This window comes from Plecotus auritus, assembly GCF_963455305.1.
Source record: "Plecotus auritus genome assembly, chromosome: 9".
Taxonomy (NCBI): domain Eukaryota; kingdom Metazoa; phylum Chordata; class Mammalia; order Chiroptera; family Vespertilionidae; genus Plecotus; species Plecotus auritus.
Window position 1 is genome coordinate 85,886,199 of NC_137783.1, and position 15,060 is coordinate 85,901,258.

General features: G+C 44.0%; 1 protein-coding gene across 5 annotated transcripts in view; it reads right to left on the reverse strand.

Annotated features, from left to right (window-relative positions):
* CEP126 (centrosomal protein 126) overlaps positions 1 to 15,060 on the reverse strand; it is an 81,661-nt gene that overhangs the window by 38,150 nt on the left and 28,451 nt on the right. The window contains exon 1 of one of the 5 annotated variants that reach the window (XM_080642324.1): positions 711 to 1,602. The exons of the other annotated variants lie outside the window; for them this stretch is intronic. The gene's annotated coding sequence lies outside the window, so the exon portion shown is untranslated. Of the gene's footprint in view, positions 1 to 710; positions 1,603 to 15,060 lie in introns of those variants that run through there. 5 annotated transcript variants of the gene reach the window in all.

Consider the following 15,060-nt stretch of genomic DNA (forward strand, 5'->3'; position numbering starts at 1 on the left):
TCCATTCTAACTTACTAGGCTTGGGTGCTTGCATCTTATTCCATGGAGAAGAGTGCACACACTTGTTTTCGGTTGAATCACATATATAAGCATGGTTTTTATGGCACAGAAAGGTATCTTTAATGTAGACTCTACTTTTAGTGTGCCAAAATGCCACCCCAAAGTCATCAGGGGATGACATCATCTCTTACTAGAATTTTGCATCTTCTAGAAACGTACAGCATGCTACATTTTAGCTTAAGTACAAAGTGCAAAACAAAGAACAAAGGAATATTTTGGGTGGAGGTGGAATCAGGATGAGGTATATAAAAAAAGCTGACTGCTGCTGCACTAGAGCCATTAGTGTGACTCCCAAAGGCATTTACTCCAAATTCATTTGAATTCAATTATTCAAGTCAATGAAGATAAAAATGTTTTAGAAGGTGATGTATGTACATATACCTATCTCCAATACCCAAATATATTTTTATTTGGACAAACTGAAATAGTCTGGGTCAATGAGTACTAGATTCCTGACTATCTTTTTGTGACCACAGGGAAATCAGGGAGAGCAACAAGTTATTTAACACAAATTTCTGAACATTGAAAGTATGTTTCTCTCTCTTCCTTTTAGGCCTTTCTACTCTAACATATTCCTTCCCCTTCAATCACCCTTCCCAAACAAAATATTGCTAAATCTACAAAGTATTCAATAAACTCAATTTAATTACCTTTAAAGTTGTCGTCTCTCAACTCTTTCTTCTCTATTTTCTTCTCTACTCCACTTGCTTTTCTTCTCTTCTCTACATTCTTCCCCCCAGTGAGGAGGATTGAAGGGATGGATAGGAATAAAAGGAGATGGGGAGGTAGAAAGAGAGGGAGAGTGAAGCATGGGGGGAAAGGAAGAAGAAATCATAAAGGAAGAAGAATCAGGAGAAATTGGAGAGGGAAAATCTAAATAAGTTGGAAGCAAACATGGAGAGGGAGTTAAATGCAAAGATGAGCAAGAAAGAGGGATAGGTGAGGGAGGGAAGGATGGAGAGCTAGAAGAGGAAGGTGAAGGAGAAGCAGGAAAGGATGAAGAGGAAGAAAACTGTACAGAGGGTGAAGAGGATGTGGAATTAGAAGGAAATGAAGACGAAGAAGAGGATGGAGAATGATAGGGAGGCGAATAGGAGAGAAGAGAGGCAGGCGGATGGTTTGCAATGGCCTGGGGCAGATTTGACAATGTGGTTGGTGGAACAGATTGCTGGACTGACTGAAAAGAATCTAAGCTAGCAGAATGTTCTGGCAATGGAGCAACATAAGAAAGGGTGGGGACAAATTGATGAGGGGGATGACTGGATAAACTGGAAGGCTTCAAAGCTGGGAGAGCTTCTGAAGGGATTGGGGAAACAACCAGTTGAGCTGGAAGGGAACGGCGAACAAGGGGAGGCATTCGAGTGGCTGGGGTACAATGTTGTGCTGGAAGGAAATGTTTATGCCTGAAAGTTTTGTAAAATAACTTGCTATGTGAGTCAGAATCAGGAATGGTTGGAGAACTTTGGGGTGGCTGTGGTAAATGGTCAGGTGGGCCACAAGGAATTGGGGCTGGTAGAAAAGGGAAACTGCTAGAAAAGCTGGGAGTTACTGGGGCTGGAGGGTGTGGAAGATATTTAGTTGGGTAGGACAATAATGGGCCTGGTAAAAAGGTCTTTGGAATAGTAGAGGGAACAGATGGATGGATAGGCAGGGTATAGGGCTGGTGAGTGGGAAAAACAGTAGGATAGCTTGGAAGAATTTGGGATTGGTGGGGTAGCAATGGGGCCCGTGAAGGAGACAGCAGATCAGGTAAGTAGGGATCAGATGTGGAGACAGCTGGACAGGCAGGAATGGATCTGCACAGTTGGAAAAGCATTTGGACAGGCAGGTAGAGAGACAGCCTTATTAAGATGGTTTTTTAGTTTATTTTTATTTTTAGTTTATGGGTTGCCTATAGGCTTTTGATTAATAATATTTTTTTGTCCTTAGGATCCATGTATAATCTTTGTTCAATCATGTGCTCTCACATGGGCTGAGAAATGTACATAGCTTATTCAGATTCCCTTTTTCTCATTCCTTGCCCTTTCTCTTTCACCTCTCAGAAGTCTGATAATCATATGGATAATGAACATAGGCTAGATCAGTGGTCGGCAAACTGTGGCTCGCGAGCCACATGCGGCTCTTTGGCCCCTTGAATGTGGCTCTTCCACAAAATACCACGTGCGGGCGTGCACATACAGTGCGATTGAAACTTCGTGGCCCATGTGCAGAAGCTGGTTTTCGGCTCTCAAAAGAAATTTCAATTGTTGTACTGTTGATATTTGGCTCTGTTGACTAATGAGTTTGCCGACCACTGGGCTAGATGATCTGGTTTAAAGCATTAGTACAAAGGGCAAATAGAGGTCAAATAGACCGCTGCTCAGTTCTGGCCAGATTTCTCAGGATAGCATGTGGTTTAGAATTTATGGTCTAACCACAAATACATGGATATTGGAGATAGATATCTAACAACATCTTTTAAAGTATAAAAATTTAATATGAGAGTAAAATATAGCTTCTTTTACCGTACATCTACCAGAAGAGTCAAGTATATTATCTTTATGATAAGGATTTTGAATGTGCTGGAAGGCTGATTAGTTATATGTTAAATGTTAGTCCCATATTAATATTTTTGTATCTCATTATTTCCTGAGGCAGCTTCAATTGTCATATGAACACATTCTCTTTCTCTTAAGGCTTAAGCTTTGAATACCTTTCATTTTTTCATATAAAACTAGAGGCCCAGTTCACAAAATTCGTGCATGGGGGGGTGTCCCTCAGCCCAACCTGCACCCTCACCAATCCGGGACCCCTTGAGGGATGTCTGACCGCCCGTTTAGGCCCGATACCGGCCCTAAATGGGCGGTCGGACATCCCTCTCACAATCCAGGACTGCTGGCTCCCAACAGCCCTCCCCTGCAGGCCTGGTCCCCCACAACTGCCCTCCACTGCTGTCCTAGTCCCCCCCCAACTGCCCTCCCCTGCTGGCCTGCTCCCCCCCAACTGCCCTCCCCTGCTGGCCTGGTCCCCCTTAACTGCCCTCCCCTGCAGGCCTGGTCCCCCCCAATTGCCCTCCCCTCATGACCTGGTCTCCCCCAACTGCCTCCTCTGCTGGCCTGGTCTCCCCCAACGGCCCTCCCCTGCAGGCCTGGTCCCCCACAACTGCCCTCCCCTGCAGGCCTGGTACCCCTAACTGCCCTCCTCTGCTGGCCTGGTCCTCCCCAACTGCCCTCCCCTGCAGGCCTTGTCCCCATACAACTGCCCTCCCCTGAAGGCCTGGTCCCCCCCAACTTCCCTCCCCTGCTGCCCTAGTCCCCCCCAACTGCCCTCCCCTGCAGGCCTGGTCCCCCCCAACTGCCCTCCCCTATTGGCCTGGTACCCCTAACTGCTCTCCCCTGCAGGCCTGGGTCCCCCGCAACTGTCCTCCCCTGCAGGTCTTGTCCCCACTCAACTGCCCTCCCCTGTAAGCCTGGTCCCACCCAACTTCCCTCCCCTGCAGGCCTGGGCCTCCCCCCCCAACTTCCCTCTCCTGCTGGCCGGGTCACCCCCACAACTGCCCTCCCCTGCAGGCCTTGTACCCACCCAACTGCCCTCCCCTGCAGGCCTGGCTCCCCCCCACCCCACTGCAACTGCCCTGCCCTGCAGGCCTTATCCCCACTCAACAGCCCTCTCCTGAAGGCCTGGTCCCCCCCAACTGCCCTCCCCTGCTGGCCTGGTCCCCCCCAACAGCCCTCCCCTGCTGGCCTGCCTCCCCCAACTGCCCTTTTTTGCTGGCCCAGTCACCCCTAACTGCCCTCCCCTGCAAGCCTGGTCCCACCCAACTGCCCTCCCCTGCAGGCCTGGGTCCCCCACAACTGTCCTCCCCTGCAGGCCTTGTCTCCACTCAACTGCCCTTCCCTGCAGGCCTGGTTCCCTCCAACTGCCCTCCCCTGCAGGCCTGGTCCCCCCCAACTGCCCTCCCCTATTGGCCTGGTACCCCTAACTGCTCTCCCCTGCAGGCCTGGGTCCCCCGCAACTGTCCTCCCCTGCAGGCCTTGTCCCCACTCAACTGCCCTCCCCTGCAAGCCTGGTCCCACCCAACTTCCCTCCCCTGCAGGCCTGGGCCGCACCCCCCCCCCCCAACTTCCCTCTACTGCTGGCTGCCCCCCCCCCAAATGCCCTCCCCTGCAGGCCTTGTCCCCACCCAACTGCCCTGCCTTGCAGGCCTGGCTCCCCCTCCCCCCAACTGCCCTGCCTTGCAGGCCTGCCCCCCCACCAACTGCCCTGCCCTGTAGGCCTGGTCCCCCCCAACTCCCCTCCCCTGCTGGCCTGGTCCCCCCCAACTGCCCTCCTCTGCTGGCCTGGTCCCCCACAACTGCCCTCCACTGGAGGCCTGGTCCCCCCAACTGCTCTCCCCTGCAGGCCTGGCCCCCCTGAACTGCCCTCCCTGCTGGCCTGGTCCCCCCCAACTCTTCTCCCCTGCTGGCCTGGTCCCCCTTAACTGCCCTCCCCTGCAGGCCTGGTCCCCCCCATTTGCCCTCCCCTCATGATCTGGTCTCCCCCAACTGCCCTCTCCTGCAGGCCTTGTCCCCACGCAACTGCCCTCCTCTGCAGGACTGCCCCCCCCCCCAACTGCCCTCCCCTGCTGGCCTGGCCCCCCCCTCCACTGCCCTCCCCTGCTGGCCTGGTTCCCCCCAACTGCTCTCCCCTGCAGGCCTGGCCCCCCTGAACTGCTCTCCCCAGGTGGCCTGGTCCCCTCCAACTGCCCTCCCCTGCTGACCCGGTCCCCCTTAACTGCCCTCCCCTGCTGGCTTGGTCTCCCCCCAACTGCCCTCCCCTGCAGGCCTGGTCCCCCCCCCAATTGCCCTCCCCTCATGACCTGGTCTCCCCAACTGCCCTCCTCTGCTGGCCTGGTCCCCCCAACTGTCCTCCCCTGCAGGCCTTGTTCCCCCAACTGCTCTCCCCTGCATGCCTGGCCCCCCTGAACTGCCCTCCCCTGCTGGCCCGGTCCCCCTTAACTGCCCTCCTCTGCTGGCCTGGTCACCCCCAACTGCCCTCCTCTGCTGGCCTGGTCACCCCTACCTAACTTCCCACAACTGTCCTCCCCTGTATGCCATCTGTGGTGGCCATCTTGTGTCCACATGGGGCCAGCCATCTTTGACCACATGGGGCCGGCCATCTTGTGTCTTGGTGTGATGGTCAATTTGCATATTACTCCTTTTTTTTTAGATAGGATTTTTCTCCTTTAGAAGACCACATTATGAATATCTTGAATTTTGTTTATCTACTATTAATATTTTCCATATTAGAACAATTGTTTATGGGTACTGATATATCTCCATTTCTTTGGAAACTCCCTATTTCTTGGCAGTACAGTGATTTGCTGCATAATGACATTCTGGTCAATGACAGAACATATATATGACTGTAGTCCTGTAAGATTATTAGGGAAATAAAAAATTTCTACTGTTTAGTGATGTCGTAGCCATCATATCATCTTAGCCCAACACATTCCTTACATGTTTCTGGTGATGCTGGTATAAACAAACCTACAGCACATACAATTATGTACAGTGCATCATCCTTGATAATGATAATAAGCAACTATGTTACCTATGTATTTACTATACTATACTTTCTATTGTTATTTTAGAGCGTATTTATAAAAAAACGTTTGCTGTAAAACGGCGTACTGTGTTACACTGGCAGCAGGCAAATACATCTTGTGTTTGATTTAATCTGCTGTTGTTTTGTACAGTAACATGCTTCACAGCCTAGATGTGTAGTAGGCTATACTATCTAGGTTTGTGTATGGACCCTCTATGATTTTGTACAATGATGAAATTGTTTAATTACACATTTCTCAGAATGTATCCCGGTCATTAACTGGCGCATGACTGTGCTTTATTCATTAATGCATTTTAGGTTTATATTCCACAAAAAAATGTCTTTTTAATGTAACAATAGCTCTTCAATTCTTGCAGCTTACTTATATTTGTGATAAATAGTACATATAAATATTTCTATTAATCTTACATCTGATGGTTAATATTTCAATATCTTATATTTGTATAGCATTTTATAGTTTACAAAGCATTTTCACACACATTATTTAATATTGTTAGTTATCTGTGAAGAAAAGTTCAACTTTATAATAAGGAAACCAATGTTCTCTCTATAAATTTTATACATCTGTTATTTTTCAAACACATAACACTTATATGCGTGTATATATAGATATAGATATCATAAAGTTATAGTCATAACAGTATATTTCAATATAGTATACTAGAGGCCCCGTGCATGCAATTTGTGCACTGGGAGCGGGAGGGGGTCCCTCAGCTCAGCCTGTGCCCTCTCGCAGTCCGGGATCCCTTGCTCCTTTGCTCCTTACTGCCTGCCTGCTCACTGCTCCTTACTGCTCGGCTTGCTGCTCCTTAGTGCTGCCATGGAGGTGGGAAAGGCTCCGGCCACTGCTGCTGTGCTTGCCAGCCGTGAGCCCGGCTACTGACTGAGCAGCGCTCCATCTGTGGGAGTGCACTGACCACCAGGGGGCAGCTCCTGCATTGAGCGTCTACTTCCTGGTAGTCAGTACACATCATAGCGAATGGTCATTCTGGTTGTTCCGTTGTAAGGGTTGCTTAGGCTTTTATTATATAGACTAGAGGCCTGATGCACAAAATTCTTGCAAGGGGCTCAGCTTCATCTGGAAGGTCGTCCAGATGGCCATTCTGCTGTTCAATCTAATTAGCATATTAGCTCTTTATTATATAGTATTACAAGAATAATATAAAAATTATGTATTCTAATTGAGAATGAAGACAATTTATCATAAGACAATGATGATGTATGTTATTCAATGGTCCTAGCAGAGATTTAGTGTAATGATAACTATGCTTGTTTGTTACAGGAAAATCAAATTTGTTGTGATATTTTACCTGTTCTAAGACTTTAAGAAACTATATACTGTTAAAAAATTCTCTCCTTTCATTCATAGTACAAAGAGCTTTTTTATTAAAAATATCTGATAACACAAGGGATAACAATTGATACATAGAAAAAGAAACCGGAGTAAAAACTGTGTACAAAAATGCACATTACTTCTACACTAAATGGTTTGAAAATTATCACTCCAAATTCCCTCTGGACCCTAAACCCCCCTCTAATTGTTGGTCATCTTCCCTTTTCAGCCAAGCTTTTCCATAGTACTCTACAAGTTGCCTTCACTGCCTCAACTTTTATTTTTTCCTTAACATACTGCTTGCTATCTAGCTTCTACCTCTACCACTTCAATGTACTGATTTTGCTAATAATTAACTGATTGATCTAATAATTGCAAAAATAGACACTTGACTGCTATCTTTCCTGACTTTAATTCCCTTGGTTTCCGTATTATCATGCTTTCCTGATTATTTTCCTACTTCTCTGGTTGTTTTTCCTCAGGGTCTTTCTTGACTGTTCTTTTTTTGTTCGTCTTTTACATGCTAGAATTTTTGAAAGATATGTGACCGTCTTCTTTGATTATCTATTCATATATACTCTCTGTGTAATCTTATTTATACTGCCTGTATGATCTTATCTATATCTGCATGTGAGTGAAGAGTTAACAAAATCTGTTCTTCTCTATGGACCAATGTGAGTTGGGGTTAACTTTCTAAATCTGTCCCCCTGGATTATTAGTAGGATTTGAACTGTATTACAAGGCACACTGATTATGTTAAAAATGACCCTTCATTGGTAAATTGCATCTGAATTGAGAGAACTGTCAATAAACCATAAGTATTTGGTAGGAAGCTATAGCTTTGGGTTTCCCTGAGTCTGATAATTCTTATAACTGGCTGGACATGTCTCTTGCATGGACCTGGAAGCTATTCATGTGGAGTCATCACAAGAAATACTGGTCTTGTTTAGAACATGGGATTTCTAACCCAGAGTGCCCACCCATTGTGATCTCTTTTCCTTGTAGCTGAACTGTCCCTTGTGAGGAGAAGGGCATAGTAAAGACTAGCTCTTGGACTGCTTTGTGGCCTGCCATGAAGATTCCTCCTATTGAAGAATGTTGATTGTTGATATTAGGTGTCTTCTGTCCTCTATTTGAAGCCAAACATGTTTTTTTGTAGTCATGGTAGTTTGCCTGTTTAGCTGAACCCAAGATTACCACTGGTGAGTGAGTACTGACCCACAGCTTTAGTTTCATCTATTCATTGGCAACTATCATATCTATCTATTATTTATGGGCTAGACTTCTTACCATGAGTAACTGACCCTGGAATATCTCATAAGTGTCTTAAACTCAACAACATACTCTCCTCCCAGTTATTTCCTCCATTAAACAGCTTCTTCCCTAATAGTCCTCATTTTGATAAATGGTTTCACTATTCATTAATTAACCATACCCAATCTCCAGAGTCATCCTTGACTCTTCTTAATCAACTTCCAGTACCAAATCATGTTGATTCAATTTCCTAAAAGCTCTCAAGAAGTCATCATTTTTATGAACTAAAGTACCACTCTATCTGATTTTTCCCAACTTTAATCTTAGCATAATCTTTTCCATTCTGGCTATTTCTAAAATAATAAATGCTGTATGCTTGCTTCAAATCTTTCAGTAATTGTTTAAGGACAAACTTCTTAATAACGCTCATTATGATTTAACTCATAATTTCCTTTCCAACCAACCTACCTTTCCACCCTACATGTTAGCCAAGTTGAACTATTTTCAGCTATCTTAACACATGCCCTTTCATGTCTTCACGCCTTTTCACACACTACACTACCTTTGTCTAGAGTTCTCAATCTTTGTCTCTGGTGAATATTCTCCTCATCTACTGGTTTCAGGTCAAGTTTATACCCTCTGAGAAGTGTTCACTTATATCAGTGATCTTTTTCCATTCAAAGTATTTATTGAATACTTCCACAATGTATAGACAGCACTGAGCTAAGTACTATAGGATGTGTAAGCATGTGTAAGATTTAGCCACTGTTTTCTAAAATATTACAATCTGGTTGGGGAGACATAAGTACATATAAAAATTAAGCAATAACATATATAATCTTGATTTTCAAATCTATTTCTATAGCCTTGATCACTCATTTCATCTCAGTTCAAATTATTTTTATACATTTCTACTTGGACATTTATCTCAATTCAGAAGGCTCAAGGAAAATTTAGCAATATCTTGCCAAACCTGTACCCTTTTATTATGCTCCTTTTTATTTTTAAAGTCACCAAATTCTTTCAATTGTCAAGACTCAAAATTTCAGCTTCTTTTGATAGTTTTGCTTTTTTCATTTTCTTTATTCTATGATATACTAAAGACATAATCTACTCTTCATGAAATATCTTTTCCTTCTATTTTTCTTTTCTACTTCACTACCACCTTTTAAACATTAGTCTGTTTATTTTATTTGTTTATTTATTATTCAGGTTAATCCTCACCTGAGGATATTTTTCCCATTGATTTTTAGAGAGAGTGGAAAGGAGCAGGAGAGACACACAGAGAGAAACATCGATGTGAGAAAGACACATTGATTTGTTGCCTCCTGTACACCCCCAGACCAGGGCCAGGGACTGAGCATGCAACCCACGTACATGCCCTTTACTGGAATTAAACCTGGGACCTTTCAGTCCACAGGCCAACGCTCTATCCACTGAACAAAACCTGCTAGGACAGTTTTGATTTCTTATCCCATCTTAAAATTGCTGCCTTTAAATTAGGGATTTTAAATAATATACATTTAACGTAATTATTGCTATGATTTGGTTAAAATCAATGATCTTACTCTGTTTCTATTTGTCTCCTATCTTCCTTATTATTTATATTTCCCTATTTTTGGATTGAACCATTTTTGTAATTAAATTTTATCTCATTATTTTGGCTATTACGCTACTATTTTGCTGATGTCACTTTAGTAACTGATCCCCCCCCCCCCACTCCCCAGGAGCTTTATTGAGAAAAAAATTGACACATAACAATGTGTAAGTTAAAAGTATACAATGTGATGATTTGATATATATATATATATATATATATATATATATATATATATGTGTGTGTGTGTGTGTGTGTGTATGCATTAACCATTAATGCATCCTTTAGCTCATATACTTACCTTTTTATTTTGTTGTGGTGATGAGAATACTCAAGATCTACTCTCTTAGCAACTTTGAAGTACATAACACAGTATTGTTAAGTGTAGTCACCATGCTGTATATTAGATCCCAGAATTTATTCCTTTTATAACTAGTTAGATATATTTTTTTGAGGAACCTTCATACTCTTTTCCTTAGTGACTGTACCAATTTATATTCCCACCAACAAAATGGTTCCCCTTTCTACACATCCTCTCCAGCATCTGTTACCTTTTTGATAACAGCTATTCTTAGCCATTGATTCTTGATTTTAAAAGCTTCCTGGGACTTCTAAGCTTGTTTAATTGAAGTCAGAATTCCTATTTCTCCCTGATGGTTGGCACATGTCTCAATTCAAGTTTTTAAGAGGACAAAGCACTAAACATTTGTGAGCTCTGAAGCCTGTACCTCATTGCATTGAAGTAATATTCTGCTATTGTAGTGGAGGTGGGTGGGAAAAAGAGTTCTGGTCCTCACTTATTCTTAGGTCTCCTCAGGGGTGGGGGGAGAGAGAAATATTGATGTGAGAGACACATCAATTGGTTGCCTCCTGCAATTGCCCTGACTGGAGTTGGGGAATGAATCTGCAACCCAGGTACATGCCCTCGACCGGGTATCGAACCCGAGACCCTTCGGTGTGCAGGCTGACACCCTACCACTGAGCCATACCGGCCAGGGCAGAAGAGATCAACCAAAGAACTTATGTGCGTAACCCATGGACACAGACAAGAGGGTGAGGGGTGAGGATGGGCTAGACCAGTGGTCGGCAAACTCATTAGTCAACAGAGCCAAATATCAACAGTACAATGATTGAATTTCTTTTGAGAGCCGAAAACCAACTTCTGCGCATGGGCCACGAAGTTTCAATTGCATTGTATGTGCGTGCCCGCATGTGGTATTTTGTGGAAGAGCCACACCCAAGGGGCCAAAGAGCTGCATGTGGCTCGCGAGCCGCAGTTTGCCAACCACTGGGCTAGACAGAGCCAATGGGGGGACATGTAATACTTTCAACAATAAAGATTTAAAAAAATTCATAGCTGGATCTTTTTTATTTTCCTGCCACTATTCTCTCCATACTCCAATTCTTATACTTCTGCTTGATAAACCTTTTTAAACTTATTTATGTCACTTCTCTGCATTGTGAAAAGGCAACTTCATTCTTTTTTCTTTCTCATCCTTTTCTCCTAACTATTCAAAATATTTTTATTCTTTATAAAGATAGTACTATTCTAGTTTAGGCAGTAATAATCAATCCTTTGGATTGTTCCATTAATTTTTTTCTGGTCTCCTTGCCTCCAATTCCTCTCCATCCTTTTCATTCTCCTACATTCACACCAATAATTTTTCTAAGATAATAAAGAGTAATTTAACACTCCCTGCTTCCTAGCCAAACACAAGCATTTAAAATCTGATATCAATTTGCATTCTAGATCATTTCCTGTCCTACCAGCAACATATCATGCAGTCCTGCCTTCTGAACAAATTTTACTTCCTTAGGGTTGGTGCCCTTTATAACACTGTAGGCCTAAACATGCCTAAACTCAACCTATGCTTCTTTATTAGACAATTCATACTCATCCTTTAAGTCCTCTTCCCAACTGTAAATTTTGTACTTCTTTATTACTATGCTAATATTTCTGTAACAGCCCCCGTTACATAGTATTACACATGTATTATAATGTAATTATCAATGTATGGTATTATAACTTAACTGCAAAACTTCCTTAGCGAGAGGACCATATCTCATTCACATTTCCATTCTGTCTGGCTATTTTTCTATCACTCTTTTCATTTCACAGCCAAGTTATATTTGTTATCGTTACTTTCTTGTTCTATTTTTTTTACAACGCATTGCAATCTCTTTTCTGTCCCCATCCCTCCAATAAAATTGCTCTGACAAAGGCTGCCAGTGTGACTATTTTGTTGTGGAATACAGTGACACATCTGTGCTGGATATTCTCTCTTTGCTCCCTCAGATTCACCTCCACTTGTCTCTGTTTGGCAGAGACCAAGTGATCCCTGGCTTTTGTTTTATGGCTGAGTATGGCCAATGGAAGACACTAGCAAGAAATGGGAGGGTGACAGAAAAAATAGGTCTTTGATAATTACTCTTGTGGCTTCCTCTGCTGAGCTTGCTTTAACAGTGGCAACGTTCCTTTACCTAGGACTGTAGGTCCTGTCTGGCAGCCCTCTTCTGTCGTTCAGGTCTGTGGTGGTAATACTGACTTTGTTGTCACTTCTATGGGTACTTCATCATCCTTAGTTGGTTTCCCAGTCCCTTTATTAACCTCTTTTCAGTTATCCCTTTTAAATGTGCCACCTGTTTCCTGCCAGGATCTTGGAGGATGTAACTTTTTGTTATTGGTTCCCTAGAAACAATTTGATCTCCATAAACTGTTCTTTAATTCCATGATACCACCCTCTCCTAGTCCTATATTATCCATTCTATTCCTCTTTGCATGCTTCTCTTTTTTTTTCACTTCTTAAATGTTGCTGTTTTTTAGTGTTTTATCCTAGTCTTGTAATCACAGCATATAATTCTCCATGGTTGATCTCATTCATTGTGTTAGCTTCACAAATCTTAAGTTTACTAGATCTTTCTCTTGAGCTTTAGATCCATTACATATGATGAAATAGCCTTTTTTTGAGTCATCTTCAATCCATTATCCACACTTGTTCACAATAAATTGGAATATGTTAAAAAAGAAAAGTTTATCTTATCATCCATTGGTTTAAAATACTTCATTAGCATCCCTTAAACTTTCAGGATGAAGTTTATATTCCTAAGCATGCAGATGTATTTACCTCACCAATCTCATATCTAGCCAAGCTATTGGTATTTTGCATTCCATCATTCAGCCATACTCTTACTCCCAGACCACATCTTTCCTTCTATTACTCTTGGCCTTTGCACATGCTCATCCCTCTGTCTGGAATGCTATCCACTCTCTTGTTTAATGATTAACTCTTATTTTCTTCAAAGCTTTGCTGAAGACTGAGAGGATGAATTTAATTGTTCCTAGTTCTGATCAAGGAAACTTTGGCCACAGGTATTCTAAAAATGGAAGTACTTTAGTAAATGACATCATGTACAGGTAAAATGTTAACAATTTATGCCTGAAATGTAGCTGTCTCTATGTAAATAAATATTAAATATTATTATCATTACTTGTTTGGTACTATTCTAAACTTTTGAAGCATTCGCTTCTCTCCTAGATTATATAATGACTAGTGGCCCAGTGCACGAAATTTGTGCACGGGGGCAGGGGTGTTTCTGAGCCCAGCCTGCACCCTTTCCAATCTCGGACCCCTCGGGCGATGTCCAACTGCTGGTTTAGGCCGCAGGGATCAGGCATAAACCAGCAGTCAGACATTACTCTTACAATTCAGGACCACTGGCTCCTAACCACTCCCCTGCCAGCCTGATTGATGCCTAACGGCTCCCCTGCCGGCCTGATCACCTCCAACTGCCCTCCCCTGCTGGCCTGATTGCCCCCAAGGCTTTTATTAGTATAGTTATGACCTTCACAGAAAATTTCACTAACCCTGCTTTACAATAAGGGCTTGACGATTATATCATTGGGGCCAGACACCAAGATTTCCTTTCTTTGAATAGTGGAGGGAATAATTATCTTGTCTTTAAGTTGCCCTGAACATCAAATGAGATAATGACTTATAAAAGTATAAAGGCACCATATAAAGACAACTGTCTTTTTCATGTACTGAAAGACAATAAAGTGGTAAAATGAAAAACTCTATTTTTATTCTCTCCCTTCCTTCCATTACAGCCTTTATATAAATTTTGAAATTTATAAAAATTTCACTCCTATTTTCATTTCTTTACATTCAATATTATTTTGTATTAGTTTCAGGTTTTATATTAGTTACAGAATAGTGGTTAGACAATCATATACTTTACAAAGTGTTCCCCGATATTTCCAGTAACCACCTGGCATCATACTGTCATTACAACACTATTGACTATATTCCCTATTTAAGTTTACAGGTTCCTTCCAATCTTTCTTTTGTGTTGCTCGCCCTTCCTTTTCTTTCTCACTTCTTCCCTCATTTTCTTTATATAGTATTTCAATTGGCCCTCAAAGCTCAGTGAAGGCACTGGGGCACGCTTAATCCATTTTACAGACCAGGAAACTGAGGCCAATTCCAGTTGGCTACGGAACTGGACTCAGCGCACAGGGAGCCCTCACAGCCACGCTCTCTGCCCTTCCAAGGGACAGCCGCAGGGCAAACAGAACAAACCTCCTTGTCAGGCTTCCGAGTCTCATTCTCAAGCACCTCTTCATCGTGAACGATGCTCCACATTCTTTCCTCTCCCCTGTCCCCTGCCCCCATTCTTTACTGCTCCCCCTTCTGGAGAGCACGTGGTAGGCTTTGCACTCACTCACTGTGCAGGCGTGTGACGCCATGGGGTGTGGCAGGGCGGGAACTGGGGGCGGGGCAGGCATGGGCTTGCTTTTGGGCCGCAGGAGCAGAAGTCGCCACCTCTCAAGTGCGCAGTCTGCTGGGGCGAGGCCTGGTTAGAGCTGGGAGCTTCACCTAACCGCTGCAGTGGGGTACCCGGCAGTGTGGTGCCCCTCCACTGAGGTGGCGCCGCCCCTCAACCCCCACCTCAGGGCTACGGGTCTGCGCCCCTCCACCCAGGCGTCCTTCCATGTTGGCAGTCAGCCTCTTGTTTCCCTCCGGGCTGACCCACTGCAGAACCTCACTCTCTGCGGGTGAGGCAGATCCCCGCCTGCTGGCCCCCTGCCCTGGCAGAGCCCCCTCTGGTACACCCCGCCTTGGCTGCATTCTGCGCCCCTTGGTCTGCCTGCCTCCTGGCCCCTCCTGGCCGGCAGCTTTGCCAAAGCCGCGGCACTCGCCCGGGAGCCGCCCCTCTGGCGGGCCAAGAA